Genomic DNA, 16,083 nt, shown 5'->3' with positions numbered 1-16,083 from the left:
TGAATGTATAAATTCATTATTTTAAATGAATTTTTAATAAGAATTTGCTATCCTATAAAATGAATAGAAAGCCTCTAATGTAACTCGTTGCTGAGTTTGGTTAGTCATGTGGTAAATTTTCTTACAGCACATCTTCTTTAAGTTGTGTACTCAGGTAAGAGCTTGCAGTTTCTGTCATTATATCTGGTTCTCTCAAGCGCCATAGAGATCAACATTACAAAGCCTAAGGGAAAGTCAGAGGGGTAGACATGGGAGAAAAAAAATCTAAACAACAGGAACTGTACCACTTTTTTTACCTTCTAATGCTATAATATGTATCTTCATGCATATATAGTTTTCCTTCCTTTGAATTATTCCCTTAGTCATTTGCCAGAAATGAGAATTATTGGGCGAAAGGAGATGAACATTTTTAAGGCTCTTGAAATACTGCCAGATTGTTTTCCAGACACATCATATCAACAAATAGCTTTGAGCAACAGACATGGGTGTCTGTTTAACCACACACTTACCACCACTGGGAAATGTCATTAAAATCTTTTTTGCTAGTTTAATAGAGGGGGGAAAATGGTCTTCCCCATTCCTTTCAGTTAATGTTTGGTCTTTTTCATCTGCTCCTTCATGCAGCTCTTTCTGAAGGAGCATCCTACCCCTCAAAGACTTGTTCAGAGGCTGTGAGGCTCACAACCTCATTGGCCCCTGGGGCACAGCATCTCCGTTGTGCTGTGGTGGGGAGGGGCGGTGATAGAGGGAAAACATAACACAAACCACACCATTGTTAGGGGATGAGGTTGCTGGGATAATGCTGTGAGAAGGGATGAAAAGAACGATTCTCCATTCTTGATTGTTGTGATGTCCAAGGATGAGCCAACAGCTCCAGCACGGGAAGGGATGGGTCTTTACTGCTGCCAGATGCTCCTTTTTCCATTGCTGCCTTCCACTATTTCTGGTTCGAAGGGGGTGAGGGGGGTAGCCTAGCAGCTGAAACAGATTAACTTTTATGCCTAGTTTCCTCCCTTTGAGTGATTGCCCTGGACCTGGGGACATTCACAATTAGTCAGAAACTGTTTAGAAATAAGAATGTGGTTCAAGGTCCATAATGTATAAGAGCCAACCTTCTGGAGCTCATGCACCATTCCTGCCTTTATCTATGGGAGCTGCATGAGGCAAAGAGAGCTTTCTTCCCTCTCCTTCCCTACTGCCACTGCCTCATTCAGGCCCTCATCCTGTTTTGTCTGTACTATGGCAATAGCTTCCTGTTTCCCTCCCTTAATCTACCCTCTTGTACACTGTTACCAACGTGATATTTCTATGACCTGCACATCAGATCTTGTCACTCTCCAGCTTCAGCTGTCAGTGCTTCCTCAAAACTTTTAGCATAAAATCCAAGCTCCTTTTCCCAGCTTTTTGGGCATTTAGCAATCAGATCCCAAACTGCTTTTCCAGACTGGCTTCCACCTCTCCTCTGGACTGTGCCCTGACTAGTGTATCCATTCTCTATAAGGGACTCCCGTTGGTCCTTCTGCCCTGTTTGCCCTTCTGCCTCTGTTCTACCTGACTCACTCTTTCTAATCCCTCCTCAAAAATCAAGGGCCCTCAATTATCACTTCTCTGGTGGATTTTCCTGGATTTCCCCTAGCAGTTAATCACTCTCTCCTGTAACCTACACATAGATCACGATGTCTACCTTTGTTTCCCTCAAATCAGGAATTATCACCTTCCTTTTGTATATTTGTATTTGTGAATCCCCCAGCCCCTATCACAATATTTTGCACACAATAAGTGCTCAAAAATGTTTCCTTTCCTTCCCTTCTGCTAGCCTATTCTTGCGGTACGTGGGGCTCTCACTGCTGTGGCCTTTCCCGTTGCGGAGCACAGGCTCCAGACGCGCAGGCTCAGCGGCCATGGCTCACGGGCCCAGCCGCTCCGCGGCATGTGGGATCTTCCCGGACCGGGGCACGAACCCGTGTCCCCTGCATCGGCAGGCAGACTCTCAACCACTGCACCACCAGGGAAGCCCTGCTAGCCTACTCTTAATCTCTTTAACCGTCAATGTGTTTGTATTTTTATAGCTGAAAGGGAATGTAGTATAGTTTAATCCTTTTTTTTTTTCTTCTTCTTTTTTTTTTTTAATGGTTAAAAAAAAACCAAAGCTCAGTAAGGAGAGGAATTCGTCCTGGAATACACAGCCAGATTTAATGGCAGAGCTGGGGAACTGGATTGTGCTGAGCTCCTTAGGTAGTTTGAAAAAATCTTTGAAATAAAGGATTGCATCAGGGGAGAGGAAGGAACTAAGGTTCATTGCCAAGTTTTATTGCTGGATGCTTTATGTATGTTAATTATTTCTATTTTTGGAACCTTATTCCTTTTTAAAAAAATTGTCGTAAAATATACATAACATAAAATTTAGCAACTTGACCATTTTTAAGTGTACAAGTTCAGTGGCGTTAAGTACATCCACATCCTTGAATGGTGGTACAACTGCCACCACCACCCATCTCTAGAACTCTTTTCATCTTGCAGAACTAAAACTCTGTACCCATTAAACAACAACTCCCTATTCCCTCCTCCCCCAGCCCCTGGCAATTACCATTCTACTTTCTATGTCTATGGGTTTGACTTCTCTAGGTACCTCATGTACGTGGAATTGTACAGGAGTTGCCTTTTGTGATTGGTTTATTTCACTAGGCATGAAGTTTGCAAGGTTCATCCATGTTGTTGCATGTGTCAGAATTTCCTTCCTTTTTAAGGCTGGATAATATTCTATTGTGTGTATATTACTGCATTTTGTTTCTCCCTGCATCCATAGATGGACACTGGATTGCTTCCACCTTTTGGCTACTTTGAATAATGCTGCTATGAACATGGGTATACAAGTATCGTTCAAGACCCTGTTTTCAATTTTTTTTTGGTATATACCCAGAAGTGGAATTGCTGGGTCATATGGAAATTCTATTTTTAATTTTTTGAGGAACCACCGAACTGTTTTCTATAGCAGCTACATTACTTTACATTCCCACCACAGTGCACAAGGGTTCCTATTCCTTCACATCCTTGACACATTTGTTACTTTCTATTTTTTTGATAGCAACCATCCCAATGGATGTGCAGTGGTATCTCATTGTGGTTTTGATTTGCATTTCCCTAATGATTAGTGAGGTTGAACATTCTTTCATGTGCTTATTGGCCATTTGTATATCTTCTTTGGAGAAATGTCTATTCAAATCTGCCCCCTTTTTAGTCAGGTTGTTTTTGTTGTTCTCATCGTGTTGAGTTGTAACGGCTCTTTATATATTCTGGATATTAACCCCTTATCAGATATATGATCTGCAAATATTTTCTCCCATTCCATGGGTTATCTTTTTGCTCTTTTGTGTCCTGTGATTCACAGAAGTTTTTAATTTTTCTGTAGTTCAATTTACCTATTTTTTTTCTTTGGTTACCTGTGCTTTTGGTGTTATAGCTAAGAAATCATTTCCAAATCCAACATCATGGAGCTTTTCCTATATGTTTTCTTCTAAGAGTTTTATGGTTTTTGGTCTTACATGTAAGTCTTTGATCCATTTTTAGTTAATTTTTGTGTATGGTATAAAGGTTCATCTTCATTCTTTTGCATGTAGATATCCAGTTTTCCCAGCACCATTTGTTGAACAGTTATATGTTACCTCATTTTATATGCACAGTAATCCTGGGATGTTATAACTATCTAACGGATAAGAAAACAGAAGTTGAAATATCCCTGGAGACACCCTAAAAGCAGGGTCCTTTGTAACCTAAGTGGGCCAGAGGTATAAAAGAAGAAGAAAAAGACCATTTATGATATAAAGTGAGAAGAGGGGAATGGAGAGGGAAAAAATTGCATAGGCAGCTAGCCTTGAGCAGAACTTAGGGGTAGACTTCAAGTTCACTTGAGAGCCCTTCTTCTGCCCTTTTACTGTCCTCCTCCCTCGTGTGACTGTGCTTCTCTGATTCTCTTAAGGTAGCTCCTTGGTTTGCTGACTCTATTTTTTTTTTTTTTTTTTTGGCGGTACACGGGCCTCTCACTGTTGTGGCTTCTCCCGTTGCAGAGCACAGGCTCTGGAGGCGCAGGCTCAGCGGCCATGGCTCACGGGCCCAGCTGCTCCGTGGCGTGTGGGATCTTCCCGGACCAGGGCACGAACCTGTGTCCCCTGCATTGGCAGGCGGACTCCCAACCACTGTGCCACCGGGGAAGCCCATTGCTGACTCTTTTGAAATTCTTTTAAGAGGATCATTTATAGCTTTTCCACAGTCTGTCCCAACCTGTTTTCTCAGCCTTCCCTGTGTCACTCCTTTCCTGCCACTATGAACCCTTACTTGAGCTGTGTTAGTTCTCACTGCCACCTTTATTCCACATGGTCATTTTAGTCACTCTGCTTTTAGTGCACTACTGTCTCTCTCCAAGTCCTCATACTCATCTGTGTGTCTCCACAGCATGCGGCACAATGCCAGCCACAGAAGTGGATGCTCAGTGCTCAGTAAATATGTTGAGAAGATGACGAGACAGTTTTTGTTCATCTGTAATCTTGAATGCATAATCATTGTATTCATATTTGTGTTGATAACAGTACTCACTCATAGTGATTATGAATGCATAATCATTCCGCATGTGCATGACAGTCTTCCTCTCAGGGATTTTAAAAGATCTTGTGAAATGGTCTCTGCCTGCTGTTGACTGCAGTCCACCTAGGAGAAGACAAAATACTTTTCCGTGCACTTTACTCCTCTGTATAACATGTAGTCCTTGCAGCATTCAGTGAGTGGCAGGGAGGGCTGACCTTAGCCCCGTTCACTGTTAGGATGCTAATGCATAGCAAAGTTGAGGGGTTTGGCTGAGGTCACACAGGCAGAAGAAGATTGAGGTGGGATTTGAACCTGGGTGACGGACCAGGCAAGATGCTTAACCATTTCAAGCAGCTCGTTTTGTTCGTCCTCAAAATGAAGATAATATCATGTACTTCCTAGGTGGTTGTGAGTATTGAAAATCAGACAGTGTACATGAGTAAAGAGTTGAGCACAGTCCTCGCACATTGTATAGGTGCTCAAATGCTAGCTAGTATTATTTGTCTCTGTATCTGGTGTTTCGTCCCTCTTGTAACACATTGTGTATTACTTTGGAAAAGAGGTTTGCAAGTACCATCACAGTGATTTAGTCTCCGTTTGTTGGGAGTATTAATAGGCACCCCTGTTTACATGTGTGTCCTACGTAAAGTACCTCCTGTGATTCCTGTCTGACTCAGGTGCTCAGTGAATGATTCCTTTACGTCCCTCCTGGCTTTGTGCTTTTATGCATGAATTACAGGGGACTTGATACTTCTGGACTTGATACTTCTAAGTCCAGAGGCTAAGGAATAATCCAGTTTGGAATAGAACACAGACCTCTCTCATAATTTCCAGACGGTGAGTTCTTTTCAGTCACTCTTTCTGCAGTCTCCCCTGTGTTCCCTTCACATCTCTTTCTGTGTGTGTGTGTGTGTGTGTGTGTGTGTGTGTGTGTGTGGTAGGTGGATTTAAGTTGGAAGAGTCATTGAGGCGTAGTAGAAGCTAATCTGTACCAATGTCTTATTTGCAGTTTGTAGAGGCCCCACGGCACTTGTGTGATAAATGGTGTTGTGTAAGTTAAAATGCAACTAAGGGTCTCTTCAGTGTTTCTTGAATTAAGTTTATTATGTGTGCTAATTTGCGCCTAGAGGCTTTTGTTGTTATTTGTTGTAGTGACTGTGGCAGTAATGAGCCTGCTCCCAGCATAGCTCGGCACGTGCCCCATAGACAGCTTGTTTGCATTTGGCAGGACTCCACGGTGTACCCTGAACAAATGAATCAGCCTATTTGGGGCATGGGAAAAAGGAATCATAGGGAGGCAATGAGTGTTGCTCATGAGCCCCAGTGATCTGAGATGGGGGAATACCAGACAGTTCTTGTTCTGTTCCAACCTGGATTATTGCTTAGCCTATGGACTATCAAGTCCCTTGTAATTCACCGACAAAAGCACAAAGCCGGGGTGGGGGCATGGGGGTAGGAGGGATTCGTGCAGGGATGGACCAAGGAAAGGAATCATTCACTGAGCGTCCGAGTCAGACAGGCATCACATGAGGCGCTCCTGCGGAGCAGGAGTGGCTGTTAATATTCCCAATAATCTAGGATTCTGATCCAGGCTCAGGACTATCTCCTTTATTGTAGTGGGTAATACTTTGTTTATCTGGCAGCTGCATTGATCCACACGTTTGAAGAACTTAAAAAATCTTCAGAGTGGTCCCAAAGCCAACACACTAACGCTTACACACGACCGATTCTCTTTACAACCTTATAAGATAAACAGAGCAGGTGATACTTTTTTCATGAGTCTTAGAGAGGTCATGGAACTTTCCTGAGATCACACCATAAATAGCAGACTAATGATTGAACCCAGTTTTTCTGATAGATCACCACTCAAAGGTCCTCTAGTTATAAGATGCAACATAAAACAGTGTATTATGTAATAACGTCTTATTTTTAGTTCCTGCTTCTACCACCCTTGTTGAGAGTCTTAATACTTTAGACCTAAAAAGTTGCAGAAATCCCTAGCTGAGAGATGTAAGGCAGGTCTGAGTTTAAGAGGAGAAGCCTTGGTTAGCAAGAAGAGCCCAGAAGACAGAGTCAGAAGTCCTCGCTTTGGTACCTCATAGCTTTTTATCTGTGGTTAAGTTACTTAGCTGCTTCGTGCCCCAGTTTCTTCATCTGTAAAATGAGATAACAGTAGTAACTACTCATAGGATGGGTAAGGATGAAATATATATAAAATGCATAGTTCAGTGCCTGGCATAGAGTAAATGTATTTAGTTATTATTCTTACGCTAAACAGCACACAGCTTGGAGAAAACGCAAAATAATCTCCCTCTTGCTTTTCCCATATTTTCCAACAAAGCGCAAACACAACATTATCTAAAATGCTACAAAGTTATAAAACTCAAAACAGAAAATTTACAGTACCGACTATACAATAAAAGCCAAAAAAGCAATGTGCACGTTGCCAAGGTAACCTGCAAGACCACCATGAATACCAGTACAACAGGGGGTTCTGTGATGACCTAGCAGAGCTGGCTCTCAACTCGCTCACCAGTTTCAGAGAGAGAAAGGGAGACGTGGGGTGTGCGTGTGCGCATGTGCACGCATGAGTACATGTGCAAAGAACCATTGGGGGCAGATAATGGGGTATTTGACCCTAGAGTTCCGAAGAGGACTCAAGCTGGGAGCAGAGCCAGGCTAACAGGAGTGACAGCTGTGCAAAAGCATGCCCTTTCCTGAGGGACTCTGCAGGCCACCAGATTGGCCTCAGGTCATCTGTGGAATGGAGAAATGTGCTCCCAGGCTGGGGCTGAACCACCACCTGGAGCCCCCTGCTCATCCCCGCTGGCTTTGCCACCAAACTGACTCTCAGGAACTAGAAACGTGGGAGCTGTCTAGCTAGAAAACTGGAGGGCATCTTTATTGGCATGACCCCAAACCAACAATGCTCCTGCAGCCAGAACTCTGCCACCAGGGCAAACGTCTCAGTTGCTGCCTTCACCTTTGAAACCTGCCCCTGAGTGAGGGATTTCTTTCCTACTGATCCTCCTTCGGCTAGAAAAGTGACAAAGGTTTGTTGGATGGGATGCAGCTCCCAGGGGCGGAGCTTCAGTGGCCCTGCTTATCAGGAGGAGTTGGAGCTGGAGTGGCTCCTGTGATGGCAGCGGGCGGGGGACCTGCATGCGCCGCCAAGGGGAACGTGGCCTTCTCCTCAACCGTCGGGGTGACCTGCGCCACATGGGGGACAGTGGCAGCATTCTCCTGGGAGGGCCGACTCGCCTGGGGGTAGCCTAGGCCAGGGGGCCAGCACAGCAGTGGCAGTGGTCCTCCCGGCCAACAACTTGTCCTCTGTCCGTGTGCTTCAGCGCCTTCTTGGCTTCATCTGGTTTCTCAAACTCCACATATGCGTAGCCTTTAGGCAGATGGGGGTGCATCCTTTCTACAGGCACGTCAATCATTCTAATTTTCCCATAGGTGGAGAATATATCCATGATGTGGTCTTGGTCACATTCCTGGTGAGGCTCCCAGTGTGTTCTCTGGTGGATTTAGGGGACAGCTCTGCCTTTTCCTTTCCTTTTCATCTAATTGGGGTGGTTTGGATTTGGAGCGGGAACGCGGCGTGTTGTCATGCCTGCGCCGAGAAGGACTCGGAGAGCCAGGGGAGCTGCCGGAGCTGGAGCTGCGGGGTGTGCTGGGACTTCCTGAGCGGCTCGATGCCGAAGATGAGCTGCAGCCGCTGCTGGAGCCCGAGCCGCAGGTCGAGCTGGACCGAGACCTGGTGCTGCTGCTACCACTGGAAGCGCTGCGCCTCTTTCGAGTTTTTTTTTTTTTTTTTTTTTTTTTTGCGGTACGCGGGCCTCTCACTGCTGTGGCCTCTCCCATTGCGGAGCACAGGCTCCGGACGCGCAGGCTCAGCGGCCATGGCTCACGGGCCCAGCCGCTCCACGGCATGTGGGATCTTCCCGGACCGGGGCACGAACCCGTGTCCCCTGCATCGGCAGGCGGACTCTCAACCACTGCGCCACCAGGGAAGCCCTCTTTCGAGTTTTATCCCCACCACCACCCTTCTCGCTTGACTCCTTTATCTTTAGAGCGATCCTTGGACTTCTCATCAGAGCGGTCTTTGCATTTGGTAGGAGAAGGAGCCCTAGCGCTGGACTTGTTATTGTTTTCTTTGACTCCTAACAAGCTCTTCTTTTTCACTCCTGATAAATCCATTCTCCCCTTCTGAGGTGTTCAGAGCAGCACTGACGGCCTCACTTAATCTGAACTCTCACTTCTAACTTGAGTCTGAGAAACTATCCCTCATCAACTGCAATTTACACCAAAGTGCAGCATCTCCCACCACCACCCCCCGGCCCCGCCCGCGACCTCCTCCTGCCCTCCTCAGCCGCTGAGGCTGGGCTTCCTATATTTTCTTATCGAAGAATTATTGGGAAATACTTTATCCTTTCCCCCTTTCCTCCTCCTCCTTCTCTTCTTCCTCCACCTTTTCCTCTTCCTTCATAGGACAGCCTGGCTCAGAGCTTACATTAAACACCAGGGGGCATTCAGTTGATTGTAGCATTCATTGGATTCAGGGCGTCTTACATAACGTCCTGCCTTGTGACATAGACGTGGAAAAAGAACTGTTTCCAAGCCTAGAGTTGGGAGGGAAGTCCATATTCGTAGTCATTTGCAGCAAGGCATGAAGCTGATTTCTATCAATAGCTCCAGAACTGCACAGCGTTATTTGTTAGATACAACTGTCAGTAGAACTCACCTATGCCTCCTTCCTTGTGTCTCCCACCCCATCTCAGTGTCTCAGGTATCCAGCCTTTGCCTAAGCTGGCCTGAGCTTCTGGTAGGAACCTCTCTCAGGACCTACCATCCCCTGTCTGGTTACCACCTCTCCCTGAGTCCAGGTGTCTAACACTTTCTAGGTGTCTGGCTACTCTGGTAAACTAAGTGCATCTTAGGTATTTGTGGAAAGAAGTAATGAATAAACAAATGTATTGAGGCAATATGAAAGCAATACAAGAACCAGTACCAAGTCATTAACAGCCTGGCCCAGGCCTGGCGCAAAGCAGTGGCTCAGTGAAGATGTTGCATAAATTATTACTTTTAGTGTAATACATTTGCTCTCCTAATCATGTGTTTGAAGCCTAGTTCAAATGCTTCCTCCTTTGTTAGACTGTTCTCATATCACATATAAACTTTCCCACTTCTATACGCTAACAGAATTTTATAGGAAAGTTTAAAACGTTTATATTCTTTATTTAGGGAAAGAAAAAAAACAGCCTTTCACTTCTGGTTCTCACAACAACGCTGTCCAGATTATCATCTTCATTTTATAGTTGAAGCTTGGTGATATGAAAGATCCCAAGTTCGTGCAGTTCATAAGTAGCAAAGCTGACTCCAAAACTTACTTTCAGCTATTAAATTGTTCCTGTTGCAATATGGTACACAGGTGAATGTGTGTTTTATTCAGTTGTGTTCACCACTGGAACAGAGGCGCTTTTACTCTAAGGACTGTCTCCTGCTGCTGCCTGTGCTTCCCAGAGCTTCACATATAAAACACGTCTTAAAGCAAAGTGCCAATTTTAACAGGGTCTTCAGTGCTGGAATTAAAGGGATGGCCAATGGCAGAGTTTCGTACAAAATCAGTGTAGAGAGAGAAAAAGTTTGTGCTTATATAGAGAGCTCCCTAATGGGCCTTCTTCATTTTTTAAGATGGACCATAGGGCATACCCCTGCAGGTACTCTTTCTGATGGTTTATACCACTGAATATGTCCTTTACCCTTTCCTGTACCTGAAGCTGCAGCTATTAACACGTAGCAGAAGACTCAAGAGAAGTGATGGTTGAATGCTACATGTCCTGGGCCACGGTCCTCCTCAGCTAACTGAGACTCATCACTATTAATATCTGGGTTTCTATTAATACTGTCTTTTCACTGTGAGCTAATTTAAATCTTCTGTTCTCTAAGCTATTCTTAACCATACATTCTCAGGCCTGGGCCTGGTTCCCAACTACAGATCGTAACTCTCCATTTTGGCTTTTGGACTTCAGAAGTCATAGGAATTCTGCCCCTATTGCTTCTCAGAGGAGAGGTGGAGCTCTATTGGAATTTTGGGTAGGACGCTTCTTGGTTATGCAGGACTGCCCCATGCCCTGTTTGAGGTTAGTATCCCTGTCCCCTGCCCTCTGATGCATGGAGTGCTCCCCAATCATTGTGACAACTTACCCCCCACCTCACACACACACACCTTTCCACACCCTGGAGGGTGCGATACAGCCACTGGCTGAAAGCCACAACCTGACACCTGTCTCTGCCACCTTGATCCCCGTTGACTTCAGTCTCTTTCCAAGGTGGAACTAGGACTGGGGATGTTCCCCTCTACATCTTGAGAAAAGAAGGTTCCTCAACTTCTCCAGAGCTCCCATCTTTGTGGAGAGACAAATTAAGCCTCTGATACAAGATCTCTTTGGGGATTGGGCTGCTGAGACCAACTGAATGTCACTGTTACTCTATCAAGACAGTTTTAACCCACAAAACAGGTTTTTATTCTCTTAAAATCACATGAGGGTTGAGGGGCGAGGATGCTCAGGGAATGGGGAGTGACAGTTCATGAGTAAATGACTATGGGGTTTCTTTTTGGGTGGTGAACATAGTCTGGAATTAGATAATGGTGATAGTTGCACAACCTTGTAACTACAGTAAAAGTCACTGAATTGTCCACTTTAAAGAGTGAATTTTAGAGTGAATTCACATGCTATGTGAATCATATCTCAAATTCTTTTTGTTGCACGAGTCTCCTGCTCTTTGTGTTTTTCCTGCCTAACATCTGGCTTCCCAAGCTTAAAACTTAAAAAATTTTACAGTCACGATTCGTTCCTCTCCTTTCCTTTCTATTTCTAATGGGTCACTGAAACCTAACTTCTAAGTAATTCTCAATACCCTTTTCTTTTCCTCTCTGTCCCACTACCAGTGACCTTACTCAAGCTCTCTTCCCTTGCCTGTACTATTGTGACCAACTCTTGATTTCTCTCCTTGTCTTCAGACTCTGCCCACCTCATCATCCTTCCAGATGCTTCCAATTATATATTCTACAACATTTTATTGTGAAATATAATACAATGCAAAAAATGTATGTAGCATACAGTTCAATGAAGGAAACACCCATATTACTACCACCCAGGCCAAAAAAATGACTGCACCTCAGAAACCCCTGTGTGTCCCTTCCCAATCATATCCTTCTTACTCCACCCCTGTCCCCCCTTCCAGGTATATAATGACTTCTGTGGTAATCACTTCCTTGCTTTCTTTTATAGCTTTACCATGTGTATCCTTAAGCACTATGGTTAATTTTGTCTAGTTTTGAACTTTAAATGAAATCACATTTTCAACCTTGCTTTCTTCTCTCAATTTCATGTTTGTAAGACTTTTCATGTTGTATGTAGCTCAGTTAGATTTTCTTAAAGCCTAGATCTGATCCTGTTTCTTCCCATCACCTAGATGATAAGTCCACGCTCCTTCGTGTGGCTACATTCAAGGCTATCCATGATCTGATCTTAAACCTTTCTCTCCAGCCTCATTTGTGATGACCTCTCCCCCTACATCCTTTCCTGCAATCATACATAAGCACTTGCCGTCTCCAGAAGATGCCACATATTTAGATGCTTCCTTATGCTTAAAATACGGAATCTCTTCCTGCCTTTTCACCCTGGCATATTCTTTGACTCCTTTCTCAAGGTAGAGTAAATCGATCTCTTTTCTGTGTTCCATAATTATTATAATTCTTTATCCTTTTTAACACTGTCTGCATTAGGATTACAGATAGTGGTTATTGAGCATGCACGGTGAGCCAGGTGCTGAGATTGGATTGGTACTAAGTAGATGCTCAATAAGTTTTACTTTCTTCCCCACTTTGCACAGTGTATGTTTGATCCTGCAGTTGGATTCTTTGGGGATGGCAGCATTCCACCTTTAAATCAGCAGCGTAAGAGATGGTAAACTACTTTACCTCCTCTGGAGCATCATTCTGAAACCTTTCCTGATAGTCGACTTTCTGGCTGAGGTCAGCAATCTCTCAGGTATTTGGAAGTTCCAAGAGGCTTTTGTGCCTAAAGAGGAATAACATCATCCTAATAGATGACATTAAACATGACTTGTTACTTACAGATTGGTTTACATTGCCTTAATTGCCATTACAAGTTTAATTTGGCTGATTCTCTTGAATACATCAAAACCCTTAAATAGTAAATAAGACATATACAAATACAGTGGTTACAAACCTTATGTGTATACTTATGCTTCATCTTATTCTAAAACATCAACACCTTGGGCTTAATTAATTTCTTCATTATTTTTGTACTTATTTGCATGCTGTACTTACTTTGATATCATCCCAAGATTTAAGTTATAATTTTGACTTTCCCAGGCAAATAACCTTTTCCAGGGAAATAAGCAGGAAATCGCCTGACCAGAAGAAAACGTAAAAGGAACACTTTTTCAAATTAGCAAAGTCCTGCTATCCAGTTATAAACTAACTGATCCTTGGTTGGGGTCCATGGCTCGGTCTCTTCACAGTGTTTTAGATCCCTGCCACTGGTTATGAGGCCGAGCTTCATCTTTCTAGATAAATTTCAGTTGCTACATTAATACGACCTTTAGTTCATGCTTTCACACAGGTTTTATCTTCTTATAATCTAATTTCTTCCTTTGAAAGGAGGAGATTTTAGTCTCTTGCTTGGCCAGGGTTATAAACACTGTCCAGCCATTATGCGACAGTGACCTGAATGTTACCATTATTCAGAATCTACTGCTTATGCTTCAGCAAACACATCACTGCGATTAGTGATGCATATAGGAAAGTGGTCCTCAGAGTGTGGTTCCAGACCCAGCAGCATCAACCAGCATCTTTTGATCAGTTGTTTGAAATGCAAGTTCTCAGACCCCACCCCAACCTCAGCCTTCTACATCAGAAACTCTGGGGGATGGGTCCCAGGCATCTGCATCTTAGCGTGTCCTCTGGGTAATTCTGATGCATGCTAAAGTCTGGGAACCACTGCTAGAAGATGAGAGAATAGGAGTTCATGAAGTCAGCTCTGCTCTGCAAGCTTAAGTATTATCTGGGAACATTATGTTGAACCCTCATTCTATCGGGCTGGCCAAAAAGTTCGTTCGGTGAGCGAATACATTGTTCAATAAAATTCTTGGTGAAAATGAAAACGTGTCTTTTATTTTTACTTAAAACTGAATGAACTTTTTGGCCAAACCAATACTTGGTGAGTATTTGTGACCACCAGTGCTTTTTAACTGTTAGACAGCCCCCCTTTTGTGAGGTATTATGTATGACCACCAGTGCTCATCAGTCCTTCCCAGTCTTTCTGTAATTTCTACTTTTTCCTGTAATTCCTCCTTATTCATAGTTTCCTGTGTATATTCTTTCTCTGCTTATACAGACAGAAACAGGCACACATCTACACTTTATATCAGCTATATTGTGTAATAGAAGAAAGGAGAGTCCCCTGTATTGACTGCCCTTCTTATCAGAATCAATAAAAATACCCAAAAAACCCTATTATAGTCACCTTCCTTTTGTATAAAAAAACTTTTGTACACTTTAATCCTTTGGATATTATGAACTCATATTTTCACAGACTCAACTTTTAATCCTAAAATGTTACAACTTGGCCATTGAGAATGCCTTTAAATCTAGTCCTTTTGACTTTAAATATCCCTGACATTTTCTTCTCTGTGTATTTTAAAGAACCCTTGCTTTTATTATTGAATAAACAGCACATTCAGACCTATCCTAATTCTTTTTATTCCACAACATGGAATCAACTCCCCTCCAAGAGTTCTGATTCCTTTGGTGGAGAATAATAGCAAGGACCTACATCCAGGACTGCAGGTACACATGAGAGGTGGTGGTGTTCACGAAGCACCCTTAGTGACTGAGTTAGAAAGTTATTTTTTCAAAGTTATGAGTTTTATATATGGGGCCATACCTAACTTTTCTTAGAGTGTGTGGTTTTACTGACCACTAAGACACTGTCCTACATAGACATCAGGAGATCATTTTAGTTACCTACTCTGGTCTTTTGCACTGAATTATGCCCAAATACAGGGGTGATGAGAAGCCCACGTCCCAAACAATTAGAAGATAAAGTTCATATTTGTACATAATGCTTTTTTAAAAACATATGTACCTTGCCTTATTTTTTCCTCTCCATAACCATGTGAGGTAGGTGAAGTTTGTTCCATTTTACAGATGAGGAAACTAAGGCTTACAGAGGTTAAGTGACTCATTGGGGTCACACAGCTAGTAAGTGATGCCAGGAGTTTGAACTCACATCTTCAGATTCTAAATCCTGTTTATTTTCCACTGTACCATGCATCTTTTCTGTCTCTGCCTTCCAGAAGCTTACAAAACACTTGTGCATCTGAAATAACTAGATAACATTCCTGATGAAACTTGGAGCTATTATAAACCAAGGACTGCTTACAAATAATCTCTACTTATAATCCTTTTAGATAAATTTTCTGGTGTAATTTCAATCTGTGTTGATATTTTAGAAAGTATATAGGTTTGGATTTGGTTGGGATTAATAAGTTATGTTATATTCCAGTTTATGGAAAGCTCTTTCAGTTCAGGGTGCAGTAAACTTGAAGGTTCTAACAAAAATAAAGTGCGAAGTTTCTGTAGAGGGCAGGCATGGTGAATAGGTATAGGGGTTTTAATACAGGGGTATGCATTCTAGATATTAAACTGCTGGACTTGATTCTGTATTTTTTTACTGCTACAGTGGAACATTATTTTTTCAGAGAAGGATTAAGGTCAGAAATGGTTTGTTTCAATCATAGAGTTTTACTTAGAAAGGCACCAGGGTTAAGCCTGGGAGATACTTGAGGAAGGCGTAGCTCCCCAGTTGGAATCTGCAAACTTTTGTCCCGAAGTCGTGGAAGAAACTGAGACTTTGGGAGAGTTTCTAGGGCCCCAGAGAGCCCTATGTCACAGAGTCAGGGTGCCTCAAGATGGAAACTTATCTAAGAGCTGAGCGTCGATTCTAATATTTATTCAGCTGCGTTATTCACACAGACGCAGGTAGAGAGGGTACCTAGAAATAAATGGAATAGGTGGGTTTTACTTCTTAAGATGAAAAGATCCTGGTTCTTCTATTTCCAGAAGTGGTCAGAGACAGCTCTGAATCAGCTAAGTGACCAACAGTAGCTTGTAAAGTAATAAGGCTTCAGGGCACCAGAGCCCCAGTGTGCCACCTCCCCTTCCCTGTGGAAGGCTCTGTACCACATTCAGCATTCATTCCTATCCTCAACTCTCATCTCTCCCATCAGTCTTACATCTTAAAGTAAATATAAGTTTTTGTAGACCGCTGCTAGGAAATTTTTGCAATTTAAGAGATAGGTTGGATATGTATATCAGGTCACCACGTATATCAAGTACACTTTAAATATCTTAAATTTTATGTCTTTATACCTCAATAAAGCTGAAAAAAATTAACCACAAAAAAAATTTTT

At 43.0% G+C, this 16,083-nt stretch overlaps 1 protein-coding gene and 1 pseudogene across 4 annotated transcripts in view; one reads left to right on the top strand and one right to left on the bottom strand.

Moving 5' to 3' along the window:
• The window catches only part of GAB2 (GRB2 associated binding protein 2), a 176,049-nt gene that overhangs the window by 82,286 nt on the left and 77,680 nt on the right, over positions 1–16,083 (top strand). The window lies entirely within an intron of this gene.
• LOC137230556 (RNA-binding protein with serine-rich domain 1-like) lies at positions 7,545–8,937 on the bottom strand (annotated as a pseudogene).

The sequence above is a fragment of the Pseudorca crassidens genome, chromosome 9 (assembly GCF_039906515.1).
Source record: "Pseudorca crassidens isolate mPseCra1 chromosome 9, mPseCra1.hap1, whole genome shotgun sequence".
In the NCBI taxonomy this organism is placed as follows: Eukaryota; Metazoa; Chordata; class Mammalia; order Artiodactyla; family Delphinidae; genus Pseudorca; species Pseudorca crassidens.
Note: the sequence above shows the minus strand (reverse complement) of the source record. Positions and strands in the feature narration are given on the sequence as shown.